The 15,598-nt window shown below is 46.0% G+C and overlaps 1 protein-coding gene across 3 annotated transcripts in view; it reads right to left on the reverse strand.

Annotated features, from left to right (window-relative positions):
- The window catches only part of FRMPD1 (FERM and PDZ domain containing 1), a 76,034-nt gene extending 72,490 nt beyond the window's left edge, over positions 1–3,544 (reverse strand). For 2 of the 3 annotated variants that reach the window (XM_088658905.1, XM_088658907.1), the window contains exon 1: positions 3,342–3,544. The gene's annotated coding sequence lies outside the window, so the exon portion shown is untranslated. The remainder of the gene's footprint in view (positions 1–3,341) is intronic. The other variant, XM_088658906.1, reaches the window with a different exon arrangement.
- Positions 3,545–15,598: the final 12,054 nt, after the last annotated feature.

A 15,598-nucleotide genomic window follows, 5' to 3' on the forward strand; every position in this document is an offset into this window, starting at 1 on the left:
ATATATATATATATATATATATATATATATATATATATCCTCCCCCCAGGGGCGGAGCTTCATGCTCCGGCCCTGGGGGACGGAGAGCAGGCGGGGCGGGGATGGCGGGACATGCTGCTTGTGGGGACGGGGTCCCCAGTATGGGCGGGGGGGGCAGCCGCAATGGCACCCTGCCGGGATCGTGCTGCCAGGGGCGGTATGTTCCCCCTGCACTTCTTCCGCCAGTACTCCCCCCTTCATGATTTTATTGTATCTAAATAATGTCTTGGTTTGGTTTAAAAAAGGGAAAATATATTAAGTTTCATGTTTTTCTCTATGAACCTTAATGAATTTTATTTTAGATAAATAAAATATCAGGTTGCAGTGGAGAGCAGAGCATAGAAAAAGAAAAGAAAAAAGCTGGCAATGCCTTTGTTGGGCTTTAAATTCACATTGCTAGTGGCACTACAGATCTAATGCCAACATTAAATTGGCAAACTAATGCCAAAATTTCTCCCAGCACAGATATATGTACATCTAAACAATGGCCCAACAACTGCCAAGCACACGCCTACCTAACAAACAGGCAGGATGTCAAATCCTGCTTTTACTAAACATCCAACTTTAAAAAACAAAACAAAACCAAGCAGCGCCTGATCTGTGCTTCTTTGTGGAAAGGGCGATCATTAGCCTGTGAATATTTCATGCTCTTGTTCCCAGCTGGCAGCCAGGCATTCGCAACCAAGTTGTACTTTCAAATTTGCACTGGATTGTTATTTCTGCAAGCTGCTCAGTCCTAAGATCATGGAACTTTAGATGCAAGAATGGGATGATGCTGTGCACTTTTAGCTCCTGTATAGAAGGGGTCATGCCAGGTATAGCTCCCTCGAGTTGTGCCAGGTATAGCTTTCCTCATTTCTCCATTACAGCAGTCTGAATCTGCAAAAATTCCCTCATCCACAGGATAGGTAAAAGGAGCTAGCTAGCGTGATCTGCTGGAAACGGGGTGGAAAACCAGACAGGTCTCTTGTGCCTTTAATTAGCTGTGTAAACTTTTAGGCACAGCTATTAAAGGTACAGGCTCCCTGTTTACCTTTTCACCAGGTCCCACCCTAACAGGAGTCCCGAGTAGTAGGAGTTCTATAAAGGAAGGACTTTGCTTACAGAAGGTCTCAACTTCAATCCTGGGCAACTGCAGGAGATTTTGCAGGTGGGATTTGCAAATTAAGGTTGCAAAGTTAAAGGGGATTTTGTGCTTTTCCGCAACAGCCCCCCCCCGCCCCAAATCAAACTAGTTGCCCCTTATGGCAGGCGATGGGGAAATGCACATGAAAGTACGGGTTCACAGCTGCTTGATCCAATTGTCATATAACCTCCTTGCAGACAAATCAGAATGAATGCTGAATAAGCAGCTGCTGCTGTATGGCCTCCCCACAAACTGTGGGCACTTCCAGTCTTATTTTTGGGTGGGATTCAATCACAAAGCAGAAAATCCAGGCTGAGCAGTTATTGTTGATTGGCAGTGCTTGCAATACGAACCCGCTCCCCTGAAATATCAGACTTTTTTGCAGAAAGGAAAGTGTGGGGTAACACTTATTTTGGCCATCTAACCTCCCTGCAAACAAATAGGAACGAACACTCATTAAATAGCCACAATAATCTCATCTCCCTGGAAACAAACTGGCAGGGCTGCTCAATTGACAGGTCATCTGAATACTGAGGAAAACCATCAGCAGTTTTATGCTTCGACTATGAACACATTAGCAGCTTGAAATGCAACAAGGTTGCTTCCTAACCTGCCTGCTGCATTTCAAGTCATTTTTTAAAATTGCTGTACAAATAGAAAGAGTGCAGGGGGTGTCTTCACCCGATGGCACTGTCATCTGAGCATGTGCAATGGCTGCTGGAAGTGTACACACCCCAGCCTAACTTCGGCTTCCATTTTCAAACTGGATGGAAGCTTGTTTAAGGGAAAGTGCACCAGACAGAAGTATTTCTCAAAAAACTACAGAGTACCTATGGATGTTGGCTCATGCAGCATGTGCTGAGCCTCAACCACTGGCAGTGGTGTCGCACTGGAGCCAGAGGAGAGGGTAATATGCACCTAGCCTGGCCTAGATTATTGCTACTCAGTTAATTATGTGTTTACCCCAATTTAATACTTTGTGGGAAATAATTTTTGGCCAAGAACAATCTGCTTTGGAGTGATGGCATTTCTGCGGAGATTGTTGCCTGGTCTATCTCACACTCTTGCCTGGTCTATCTCACACTCTTTCACGGTCTGACATTGTATGCCCTTTTAAAATGTGGCTGGTTTTTTTTCTTGGGGGGGGGGAGTTATTGTTCTCCGCCTCCTTTCTGCGAGGGGTTTGATATCGCGTTACAACGAAACAAATGAAGCACGAGGCTAGCGTTTTCAAAGCAGATCACGAAGGAGACGCGCAAAATTGCTGGTTACACTGAACTCAGCATCATTACGCAGAACGCCAAGGCGCTCCCTGAGTTCCAGGCTAGGAGCAAAGCTAGGTTCGGAACGCGGCAGTACCGAAGGCGTAAACTCCACTGAATGCAATTGGATCGACTTCCTAGCAGTGGGATCTACCGGTACTACTTTGCGCTGATGCCACTAGGTTTTGGATGGGGCCACAGTCCAAGCGCAGTAACTCCATTTGGGGCTTGCTTGATGGAAGCACAACATAAATATTGGGCGGAGCGGGGGGTTGCGTTATTTCTGATTAAAGCGCCTTACGATCGGGCTATCCTACCTCCAACTCACTCTCCGGCGACATTAGGAGGCAGGAGGGAGGAAGCGATTTCAGATCGGCAGGGAGTGGCCGGATCGCAAAACTTAAAACGCACCATTTCAATCCATCCTCGCGAAGGACGGACAGAGGAACGCGGAGGGTGCGAGAGCCGCCTGCCACTTTCCGCCAGGGGTAAGGATACGAACCCCACCCCCTAGAAAGCAGCGGAGCACCCCAAGGGAGGAATGGGGTGGCACGGCAGCGCTTAGCACCCGGAGGTAAGCGCGCCCTGCAGCTTGGAGCATAGCTGCCAAGTTTTCCCTTTTCTCGCGAGGAAGCCTATTCAGCATAAGGGAAAATCCCTTAAAAAAAGGGATAACTTGGCAGCTATGGCTTGGAGCCGCGATCGTCACCTCTCCCTGCCCCCTGCCTGCCTTCCCTGGCAATCGCAGGAGGCGAAGGGCCGCCTCGGCCGAGAGGAAAAGCCCCGTCGGACGCCTCTCCATCAGGGCGCAAAAATTCAAGAAGCGCAAAAATTGCCTTGAGCTCCCGGCGCTCGCTTCCATGAGATTAAGTCCCCCTCCTTGCTTATTTCAAGCGCAGGATCGGGACGCTTACCTCTGCCGCCAAACCTGCCCAGTGATGCTCAGAGCGCGCTTTCCCAGCTCCACGTCCCGCCGTCCAGGAGCCGGAGGTCTGGGGAACTTTTTCCACCGGCGCGCGCAAAGGAGATGGGGAATTACGGTACATGAATTACGCCGCTCCGTCCGCACGAAGCAACTGCAAGCGAGCGAGACCTGTGAGCCTCCATCCGGCCAGCAGTGGCAGGTGGGGGCTGTGCTCTAGGGCCCCGCCCCGCCCGGGAAGCCCCGCCCCTTGCCCTGCCCCTGCCGGCTGGAGCCTCTGCTTCTTGGAGAGCCAGTGATTCAAGACATTCAAAACTCTGTGATTCAAACTCCGATCTTTCCGGGAAGCAGTTTTGCTGCACAAGACCTTGAAATCAGCTTTAATTGTGCAAGTTGAATTTACTAGGGTGTGATTGGATCTCATCTGATAAATAGTGACAGTCCGAAAGTGCAATCCAAGTCTGCATCCAAACAAATGTTTTAATTACTTTGTACAAGGATAGAAATGGTTACCTGTCCCATTTAAGTACAACATTGTATTTGCCAAGAGCAAAAATAATCACTAGCCCCTTGATATATGAGCTACTGCATGAAGCTGTATCCTTTTTAATATTCTTTTTATTTGATTTTCACAAAGAGAAAAAGAAAAAGAGAGAAAGAGAAAATAAACATACATCAAAAAATAATACTAAATCCAAAGTATCGAGATTGCTCTGAATCTCCTGGCTTCCCCCCATCCCTTCCACGAGTCCTTGTGATTACATTTTCAACTGCATATCAATACATCTCCAATTTTTCATCTTCCTAAGTTATCTATACATTCTGTTACAATACAAGTGTATTTAAAATCCTGCTAATGTTTTAACCTGTTTAAAATAATTCTGCATATAAATTATAAACATTTCCCATTCTTTTTTAAATATCTTGTTTTCTTGATTCCTGAGCTTCCCAGTTAGTTTTGCCATTTCGGCATAGTACATCAACTTGATTTGCCATTCTACTCTGGTCAGGGCTGTCTCTTCCTTCCATCGCCATGTAGCTCTATCCTAAGCTTGTTTAGAGGAAACCCAGGCAGATGGGCAGGGTATAAATATATTACTAGTGCTACTACTACGGTACTACTTGGATACAAGGTCTGCAGAGAGCAAACCAGCAAGTTAAATATGAATGCATGCAATAAAACCGCAATGGCTGCTTCTTTTAGGGGAAAACAGCTTCAGGAGGGAGGCAACTGGAAGCAGGGACGTTTCACTCTGTCCCACAAAATCTGCCCTCGGCACCCTAACCCACAGGGTCAGGTTTTCACCAAAAATCTGACACCGTCCAATTCACTCGAAAGTGGTGCCAAAGACCGACAAAGGGCCCCAACATTTGGCAGTGGAAACAGCACGTTTTACCCAAGGCAAAAAAATCAGCCCTCGGTGCCCTAACCCGTGGGGTCAGGATTTCGCCAAAAATCCAACACCGTCCAATTCACTAGAAAACGGCACCAAACACCTGCAAATGGTGCCCTTCAACATTTGGCGGTGCAAACGCTATGTTTCACACTAGGCCATAAAATGAGCCCCCGGGACCCTGATTCATGAGGTAGGGATTTGCCAAAAATCTGACGTCGTCCAATTCACTCGAAAACGAAGCCAAACACCTGCAAATTCTCCCTTGCAACGTTCAGCGGTGCAAACAGCACATTTCACAGAAGGCCAAAAAATCATCCCTCAATGCCCTAACCTGTGGGTTCAGAATTTCGCCAAAACTCTGATGTTGTCCAATTTACTCAAAAGTGGTGCCAAACATTTGTAAATTCTCCCCTGCAACATTTGGCGGTGGAAACAGCACTTTTTTTTTGGAAGGCCAAAAAACCAGCCCTTGGCGCCCTAACCCGCAGGCTGAGGATTTTGTCAAAAATCCGACTTAGTCCAATTCACTCAAACGTGGTGCCGAATACTTACAAATTCTCCCCAGCAATGTTGGGTGGTGTAAATGCCGCATTTCCCAGTAGGCCAAAAAAGGAGCCCTTTTTTGCCAAAAACCCGATGTCGTCTGATTCACTTGAAAGTGGTGCCAAACACTTGCAGATTGGCCCCTGTTCTATATCACTGAACCACAAGCTCTTCCCCAAAGAGACGGTTCTCTTGGTGTATTATTCTCAGAGAATACCACGGAGCCACCTGGCATGAACAGAGATATCGGATTCTTATCTCATTATGCATGATCTAGCTTTCTTTTGTGCCTTGCTTCCCCCCCCCCCCGCAGGTCCAATTGCAGCCATCAGCAGTTGTTAACAGCCATCAACAGGTTTACCACTCCTAACAGCCCATCACCCATTCCCACCCCCCCCTCTAAATATATGTAAGGGTCTGGTTGATTCTGTTTCAGTGTATCTGACGAAGTGTGCATGCACACGAAAGCTCATACCAAAATAAAAAATTAGTTGGTCTTTAAGGTGCTACTGAAGGAATTTTTTTATTTTATTCTGAGAGAGTGAGTGTCATGTACTCCTCAACAAGAGCACATGATTGAAATTTAAAGGCCGTGTTGTGTTTATGTGGGGACTTCCAGTTCATCTTGCTCAACTTCCCATCCTGATATGAACAATGCCTCTTGTGTCTCTGGCACATATTTTTAATAAGCTACTCCCTGCCCTGTAAGTACTGTTGAGATCACATGATCCCTTCCTCTCTCTGATAATAGCACACCAGATCTCTGTGTGATGCTCGATGCTGTATTCTGTTCTGCAGGAGATGCCTCCTCTTTCGTAAGTCAGAGAAGGGAGTTTTTCCAATGGTATTCAACACCAAATTATAAAAATGACTCGCAATGACATTGGGGGAATCAGCCTGAGCTGGCCCTGGCTTTTGGGTTTGCCAGCTGATTTGGACTCAGCAGAGGCTGCCTTTTTTTGAACAAAAAGCCAGGCTGAAAATCAGCTGGAAATGGTTCTTGAGGGATTACAAGATGGAACAGAACAGTGACATCAACTTCCCATTCCTTCTAGCAACCAGCTATTGCAATTTGATTTATATTAAATTACTCAGCACAAGAGTTTTCGTAGAAAAAGCTTATCTGGGTGACCTTCTCTCTCTCTCTCTGTTGGAAATTTAATTTCTAGCAACAGATATTAACAATTTTTCACAGATTGCTCCCCAAATGGAACAAAATTAATGGAACGAAATAGATTCGCAATTTGAATGTGAGCACCATCTTATACATGTCTGCCCAGGGGTGAGTACCACTGTGTTCAACGAGACTTACTCTCAGGTAAGTGTATACAGTACAATATACGATTGCCCTTTCTATTCATTGGCAGAATACTTATCTGGGAGTAAGTGCAATGAGCAAAGTAGACATGCATGGGATCTCACCGTTATCGATGGGTGGCATTTGGTGTTTTTGATCTCAGGGAAAACGGATTTCTGAGGATCCCACTTCAGTCCTTAACGCCTAAAACCTGCACCTCTCGCTGAAGCTCTTAACCTCAAAAAAGATTGCCACATCTCTCATTGGCATGTGTGTTGTCCGTTGATGGCTCCTCCACTACCTGCTGCTCCCAAGGGGCTCAGGATTCTGCCTCTGCAGTGCTTCCAGCCTCTGCCAAAGGAAGGAGTGAGGATGAATTATAGATAACCGCTAATTGCCAATGTGTGAATGTGTGAACTCCCTAGACGCTGCTGCTTTCCTCAAACTTCTCATATAAAGTGCAGAGCAGTGACGAAGCACTTGCGTGACCTCACTCTAATCCCCCAGGAACCTTCAAGCAGCGAGAAGATCAAGAGAAACTTCTCTGAACCTGTGCATTGATGATCAATCTTCTTTTTGGGTGATCACTCCTAGCCGAGTAAGATTGTCTTCCATGAACACGGTCTCAACAATGGGTCTGTAAGTGACCGAGGAGGCCAATTCTGGATGCACACATCCTTCCACAGTGGGGACATTGGTTTCCGGGTGAGAGTTGATCACAGTGTGGATTTGCCAAGCATGCCTTCCTCTTAGCATGTTTCTCCCTTTCATCCTGAGTTCGAGCATCTTCAAAGCCCATGACACCTTTGGTGAAGGCTGTTCTCCAATTGGAGCATTTGCAGGCCACTGTTTCCCAGTCGTCAGTGTTTATACTACATTTTTTTTAGATTTGCCTTGAGAGAGTCTTTAAACCTCTTTTGTTGACCACCAGCATTACGCTTTCCATTTTTAAGTTCAGAATAGAGTAGTTGCTTTGGAAGACGATAATCAGGCATCTGCGCAACATGACCCGTCCAACGAAGTTAATGTTGAAGAATCATTGCTTCTACACTGGTGATCTTTGCTTCTTCCAGTACACTGGCATTAGTTCGCCTGTCTTCCCAAGTGATGTGTAAAGCTTTTCGGAGACATCGTTGATGGAATCTTTTGAGGGGTTGGAGATTGCGTTTATAAGTGGTCTACGTTTCACAAGCGTGCAGTAAGGTTGGCAGTACAATAGCTTTGCAAGCAAGCATTTTGGTTTCTCTGCAAATGTCCCTTTCCTCAAACACTCTGCACTTCAATCAGGAGAAAGCTGCACTCGCAGATGATGATCAATCTAAGGGGTTGGGTCTACTCTCTCTGTAAAGTCTCACACTGGGAGAGGCAAGGGAGAAGCTTGCATCTCCCCTACCAACCACTTGCCTCTCCTTTCTCGGGAAGGTTCACAGCAGAGAAACAAGAGTGACAAACGACACTCACCTCTTGCCGGGGCAGCGCCAATTACTGGCACCTTTGGGCAGCTTCTGGGTCCTGTGTGCCCCAGCAGGGCCTACTCACCTGTTTGCACATTTCCGCAGCTGCTGCTGCTGCTGCTGCTGCTTCTTCTTCTTCTTCTTCTTCTTCTTCTTCTTCTTCTTCTTCTTCTTCTTCTTCTTCTTCTTCTTCTTCTTCTTCTTCTTCTTCTTCTTCTTCTTCTTCATTGAATTTATATACCTGGGGGGTCTCAGGGCGCTTCACAGAATAAAATTGAGATACAAAACCACAAAATACATAATAAAAATAGAAACAACAACCCAATAGCTCCCCTCCCCCCAAAAACATATTTTTATTATTTATTGAATTTATATTTAATTTGGGTTTATCTGGCAGCAGTGGCTGAGTCTGGGAAGCAGTGGTCAGTAAAATTTTATTTTTTTGGATATTTATCTAACAAATTTTATATGCCGTTACTGGGTAGGTGACTTTTAATTGGAAAATTGAAAGTATCAATAGAGGTTAACCTAAATGTTTGAATTGTAAATGAAACATGCAATTGCAAAACATGTGTACATAATCACTTCCATCTGTAACTGTGCTGCAGAATTATGCACTAGCTGTAGTTGGTTTTCCCACAATGCCCTGCAACCCTGGAACACCAGGGCATTTTGTGGGAAATTTAAATGGCTGTGGTATCTGAGACTCAGCTGCTGCCACCAAGTCAGCCAGCAGCCCGAGAAACACTGATCAAGCAGTCCCACTGGGAGGCATAGCTTTGGGAGTGCCCTGAAACCTGGAATCAGCTGTACTATCTTCCTTTTTCTATATATAATTTTTACTAAATTATCTGTTTTACAATTTAAAATACTCATTTTTACATCCTTAAGATATCAATGACTTCCCTTCTTCTCTTTCCATGGTTCATTTTACATATCACAAATCCCTGCATATTTTACAAAAATCATACCATTCAGTATTCCATTATTGCTTCCATCAAAACTTATTTACACTGTTGAATTTATCTTAATGCTGCCAGTGTTTTCAGCTGTACACAATTATTTCCCATATATTCAATCAACATTTTCCAATCTTCTCTAAATGCATGCTCTTCTTGTTCTCTTCTTCTATATGTTAAGTCTGCAAGCTGCACATATTCCGTCAACTTAAATTGTCACTCTTCTTTGGTTGGAACCTCGCTCGTTTTCCATTATTTTTGGGTTAACAAAACAAGGGCCGCAGTAGTGGCATACATAAATAAACTTTTTTTGACACCTGGGGATTTCAGTCTGAATTAGTCCCAACAGAAAGGACTCTGGGTTTTTTTGGGGAAAGTACTTTTAAACATTTTTTTCAATTCATTATGGATCTTTCCCCAATACTCTTTTGCCCTTTTACAAGTCCACCACATATGAAAGAATGTCCCCTCCACCTCTTTGCATCTCCAGCACTAGTCTGATTCAGTCTTATACATCTTAGCAAGCCTACTTGGATTTAAATACCATCTGCAAATCATTTTCAAGTAGTTCTCCTTCAAAGAGTAACATCCTGTAAACTTCAAGTCACTTTCCCAGAGTTTCCCCCAGAGTTTAAAATCTATATTGTGTCGTATATCTATTGCCCAAATCAGCTGTACTTTCCGCTTCCGTTTGAAAGCTGTGATTTGGGTGCCAGGCTATGACCCAGAAACCTCTACCTGCAACCTGCCACTGGACAATGCTTGGCATCAGTTGCCACCACCCTGTCTGACTAAAAACAATAAGTGCAGCTCAAACATTCACTGGTGCTGCAATGTGGGTTTGCCATTATTCTGCCTTGCACCTTTGGGATTTACATTCCTATTGGACCGACACGGCTACCTGCAATTGTGCCAATATGTGGTTGCACAGGAAGCCAGAATGAAGGAACGACCAAGAACGCTGTCTTGAGAAGGGGACCTGGGCTTAATTCCATGCAATGGCAGATGTTGTCTTAAGCCAGAACCGACGGCTGCTCCATTTAATCAGGTTACTGGCTGCAAGCAGCCAAAACAAAACCCACATTGTGCCACAATTGAATTACACCCCTGTTGTGATGCCTAGCGGTGATCACAGTGGGACATGCAACTCTCCTGCTGTGGGTGATTTGTGATCAAGGTCACAGGTATTAGGGGATTGCCTCTCAACCTGCTCTCGTGCGAAATGGACCCTTTTGACAGATGGACAACCAGGTACTGTATCACAGTTTTCTACCTGCGCCTGGATGCTGCTTCTTATAGGTTTTGAATTCCTGGGTAGCCTGGCCAAGCTAGGGCCATTAAGGGAAGACAGGACGTGGGTGGGCACTGTGGTCTAAACCACAGAGCCTCTTGGGCTTGCCGATCAGAAGGCCCTGTGACAGGGTGAGCGCCCGTTGCTCTGTCCCAGTTCCTGCCAACCTAGCAGTTCAAAAGCACACCAGTACAAGTGGATAAACAGGTACCGCTGCGGCGGGAAGGTAAACGGCATTTCCATGCGCTCTGGTTTCCATCATGGTGTTCTGTTGCCCCAGAAGTGGTTTAGTCATGCTGGCCACATGACCCGGAAAGCTGTCTGTGGACAAACACCGGCTCCTTCAGTCTGAAAGCAAGATGAGTGCCGCAACCTCATAGTTGCCTTTGACTGGACTTAACTGTCCAGGGGTCCTTTACCTTGTTGTTGTTGTTGTTGTTGTTGTTGTTAGAATAGAGGGCTATTGAGGGCCTGGTGCCAGTGCAAGAGAACTTCTCTCCCCCCCCCCTGCCCTGAAGTGTGAACAGAGACAGAGGTTTGAAAGGCTGACAAGGTGATGGGGTGTATATTTGAGGTGACAGGAAAAGGGAGTCTGGTCTGGGAGTAAGGGTTGCTGGAAAGAAGAGGCAGGAACAAGAGCTGAGATCCATTTAGGGCAGGCTGGCTGAAGGCTGGCTGTGCTGCTGCCTCTTGAAATGCCCATGCAAATAGGTGAATAAACCATATTTCTTAAAGCCACAGCAGTCTCCATAGTGTCTTCCATCCCCCAAAGGGAAACAGACCATCTTTGGTGCCTGGGACCCCATGGGCTTTTGCCACCACTCGGCAGAGAGACGGGCAGGCACCCGACTTTTGCAACAATACTACTCCTTGCCTTTGGTCTACCCCAGGGGTCCCCAGACTTACCGGCGTTTGGGCCGGTTCCCACCACACCGATTGCGCGGCGGGCCGGAGGGCGGGGGAGCGCGCGCCTGTGCGGGCCGGCGGGCGGAGGAGTACTGGCGCGGCGGCGCGCTTCCAGGGTGGGAAAAGCGCCGAAAATCCGTTGTGCGCATGCGCGTGGGCCTCCCCTGACCCGGAAGTGCACCAGAAATGACTTCTTTCGGGTCGGGAGAGGCCCATACGCATGCGCACAAAGGATTTTCGGCGCTTTTTTCCCAACCTGGAAGAGCGCTGCCGCGCTGCGTGCCATAAGAGCGGGCGGCGGGCGGCGGGCGGCGGGGGTCGTCGCGGGCCGGATTGGCAGGCTAATTGGGCCGCATCCGGCCCCCGGGCCGTACTCTGGGGACCCCTGGTCTACCCCATCAATTTGCTTGTGACGTGTTTCATCTCTCTGTAGCTTTTGGGAACAGGAGCAAACTGAAAGATTCACTTATGCAAGTGCTGCCATAGAATGGCAAAATGAGTTTCTAACAGAGAAAGGGAGAACAGGGAAAAGGAGGGCAGAGGATCTGGTCTGCATACGGAAAGCCCCAGGTTTGCCCTCGGCATCTCTAAGTAGGATGGGGAAAGTCTCTTTTCTGGGTGCTGCTGCCAGTCAGTGCAGAATACTGGGCCATTGGTCTGACTCAGGATAAGGCCACTTCCTATGTTCCTGTGAGTCTTATGAACATGGGAGGGAGTGGCAGATATTCACAGGAAGGTTCATGGTGGAGAGTGCAGGTTGTACCAAGACCTGCTGGAACAACCAGCACAACAGCTGTTAATGCCCCATTTCCCAGAAAAGAATCTTTACCACTATTGATATTAAGGATACCTAGTTCCTCTTCCTTCCTGTTTCCCGCCTACCAAGGAACCTGTGTGTTTTGCCTAAGGATGGAGGCAGACCTGGGAAACAGGTGGGTTTTGCATTTCCAGATGGTGATCATGATAATAAAATGATGGTTGTGATGATAATGAAAGCAAAGCAGACACAATAGGTCCATTTACACAGCATGCAAAGGATTGCCACCTATTAAGCTGCATTGTCAGTGCAGCCGTTCATCATGTCATCAGGGAAATTGTTGTTTAGTCGTTTAGTCGTGTCCGACTCTTCGTGACCCCATGGACCATAGCATGCCAGGCACTCCTGTCTTCCACTGCCTCCCGCAGTTTGGTCAAACTCATCAGGGAAAATGAATAGGTTATTTAGGGGGTCTAATCTGAATAGTGTATAATCATGGCTATCTGGTCTCATTTTTTAAATCTGTTAAAGACAGAACTGGAAAATCAATGACTAATGCCTCCATTCGAGGGTCCTTCAGCCCGTGTCATTTCTCCAGGGATTGTATAATTTGCTCAAACACACACACACACACACCTACCTGTGACTGGCCCAAGGTCACCCATTGAGCTTCCCGGCTAAGTGGAAATTGAACTCTGGTCTCCCAAGATCCTTGTCCAGCCCTCTAACAACTACACCACACTGCCTCAGACTGTTGCATTTTATTAATTTCTGTTTTGTACAGAAACCAGCTGCTTTGAAGGACTGCAACAACTAGCTTAAGGTTGCAGAGTATGATGATGATTTGGAGGGGATGTTTCGAGCATAGTGATGTGAAATCTGGATCTGCATGAATGCTGACAACTTTCCCTGCCCTCATTTCTCCACTTCATCCCAGCTTGAATTACACATCTGATTTCCACCAGGGCAGTTCAGGGTGAAGAACCATAGAAAAATGATAGTATGAGGTGCTCTTAATTTTAAATCTAACAGAGAACGACCCCTGCTGGCAGCGTAATAATTATTTCCATGCAGAATAGTAAAAAAAAAGCATGCCTGTTGCTTTTGCCATCATTTGAACCTCTGCAGCTGCTGGTAATTCTAGAAGGCTCAGCCAATAATAGTAATAGTAATAATAATTTTTTATTAGTTACTCCCCCCCCCCAAATGTTCTAGTTACAGGTAGGTTGGCCGTGTTGGTCTGGTATAGTTGAAACAAAAATTTAAAAAATCTCTAAGGTGCTACTAGAAGGATTTTTTTATTTTGTTCCAAAAAACTGTGGTTTACATAATTAAGGATAAAACAGCCCAATATACACAAATAATATGTACAAGAACAGATACTGCTCTACTGTACCCCTCTAAAATCAAGATCCAAAGGCTGGTGTGAATTTGAATGTTTTGCCTGGCACCTAAGAGCAGCTAGTGATGGTACCAGGTGTACCTCCCTGGGGAGAGCACTCCATAAATGGGGGGGCCACCACTGAAAAGGCTCGTTCTTGTGTCACCAACCTCTATACCTTCCTTGAAGGCAGGCACACAGAATAGTCCTGAAGGGAAAACGAAGGTATTGGATTCATCTGAGCCTCCTTTCCCCTTCATCTCCTCTGGTGGGAGTGTTGATGTGCCCGCCACCCTGCCCGACAAGTGCAAGTGCCTGGACAAATTACCATACCTCTGTTGCCTCCCATCTGTGAAAGTTTATGCTGTAATAAACACACGTCTGTGAGTGCCCCAGCTGCAAGACTCTGCTGTTTCTGCTATGCTTAGAAAGACGTTGCTTTCTTGGGCGTTTGCAGAGTGAACACACTTTCACCCAGTCACAATTCCTGGGTTTCTTCATTTGTTTTGCCCCACCCGATAAGCAGCTTTCACTTCCTGTCCAGGGAGGAGAAAAAGAGGTTTGAGGAACTAGGAAATGGGTGTCCTCCATTAATTAAAAGTCCATGCAGCTAAGAGCCGGAAAAAGATTAGAGAGACACCCATTGGTAATACTCAATGAAGCTTCATTCTTCTTTGCAAACAACTGTTCTTCATTCTTCTTCTTCACCACCACTGATATTTGAAATGTGCTCTGGGAGCCAGAAGAGCAGGGCAAAAGTCTTTTAAAAAACAAAAAAACAAGAGCAAGTGCACACACACACACACAATTTTTATTAAATCTTCTGTTTTGCATTTTAAAATACTCATTTTACATCCTTAAGATATTGACTTCCCTTCTTCTTTCCATGGTTCATTTTACATATCACAAAGATTTGACAAAAACTATATACCATTCAGTATACCATTATTACATCCATCAAAACTTATTTACACTGTTGAATTTATCTTAATGCTGCCAGCGTGTTCAGCTGTACACAATTATTTCCCATATATTCAATAAACATTTTCCAATCTTCTTTAAAATGTATGTTTTTCTTGTTCTCTTACTCTGTATGTTAACATAACATAGAGCAAGCGCTCTTTGATCAGATGTGATTTAAATATTTGCATTCTGCTTTTCCAACTACAAATGTTCATCTGAAAGCGGCTCACAATAATTGTTGACATCCATTTGTCTCGGGAGACAATGGAAGAGTGCACCTTTTTGGGTGAAGTTAAACTGCCGGACATCTACAGCGCCTGCTGTGGCTGTAGAGTCAGATATGGGAGAAACACGTTTTGTCGCAGCTGGGCAGATGAAGGTGTCCGGTTGCCCTCCAGTGTCTCTTCTCTGTGGTTATTCCTCCTCTGGTCACTGTTATGGATGCACAACCTGACTGCCCGTCTCCAATGCTTGGAGTTTGTTTCCCCTTTCTTACACACACACACACACACACAAACTCCCCTGGATTTCCCTCCTTCCCTTTGTGGGTCCTATTTCTAGTCATTTCCTCCTGCATCTTTTATAATAATCTTTTATGTAATCTCCATTATATCCAAAATTCACCATTAAACAAGTTTTATTTCTACCCTACTAACGATTTCAACTGTTTACAATGGTTTTCAAGGTAAATTATAAGTTCCCCCCATTCCTTATTAAAATTTTAGTCTCCCAAAAGACGATTAATGTAATTCAGCGGAGTCACAGCAATTCAAAATGTTGTTTCCTCGGATTTAATAGGGCTTTTTATACTTCTACGTAGACATGGCTAAGGGCTGCCCTTCATGCAAACCTAAAAAAATAATAATAATCCCCTGGGCACTCAAGTGGCATCGCTCCATCTTCTTATAGCTCGTAACGCTGCTACTACTTTCCCCGCTCTCTGGTTGGTTCTGGTGGGAAGGAAGGAAGGAAGGAAGGAAGGAAGGAAGGAAGGAAGGAAGGAAGGAAGGAAGGAAGGAAGGAAGGAAGATAGATTGTCCCTAGCGGGCACCCATACGAGAGAGCGGGGCAGCGACGGGGAAAGAAGCTTGTCCCTAGCGGAGGCCCGTACAGGGCACAAGGCAACCGTGGGTAAGGAGGTTTGTCCCTAGCGGGCACCCGTACGGGAGAGTGGTGCAGCGACGGGGAACGAAGCTTGTCCTTAGCGGGCACCCGTACAGAAAAGCGGCGCAGCCGCGGTGGGCGGAAACCGAAAGGACCTTTCCGGCGCGAGTTCTAGGCAGCGGCCTTTCGCTCCAGCC

The sequence above is a fragment of the Zootoca vivipara genome, chromosome 15 (genome assembly GCF_965207765.1).
Source record: "Zootoca vivipara chromosome 15, rZooViv2.hap1.1, whole genome shotgun sequence".
Classification (NCBI taxonomy): Eukaryota; Metazoa; Chordata; class Lepidosauria; order Squamata; family Lacertidae; genus Zootoca; species Zootoca vivipara.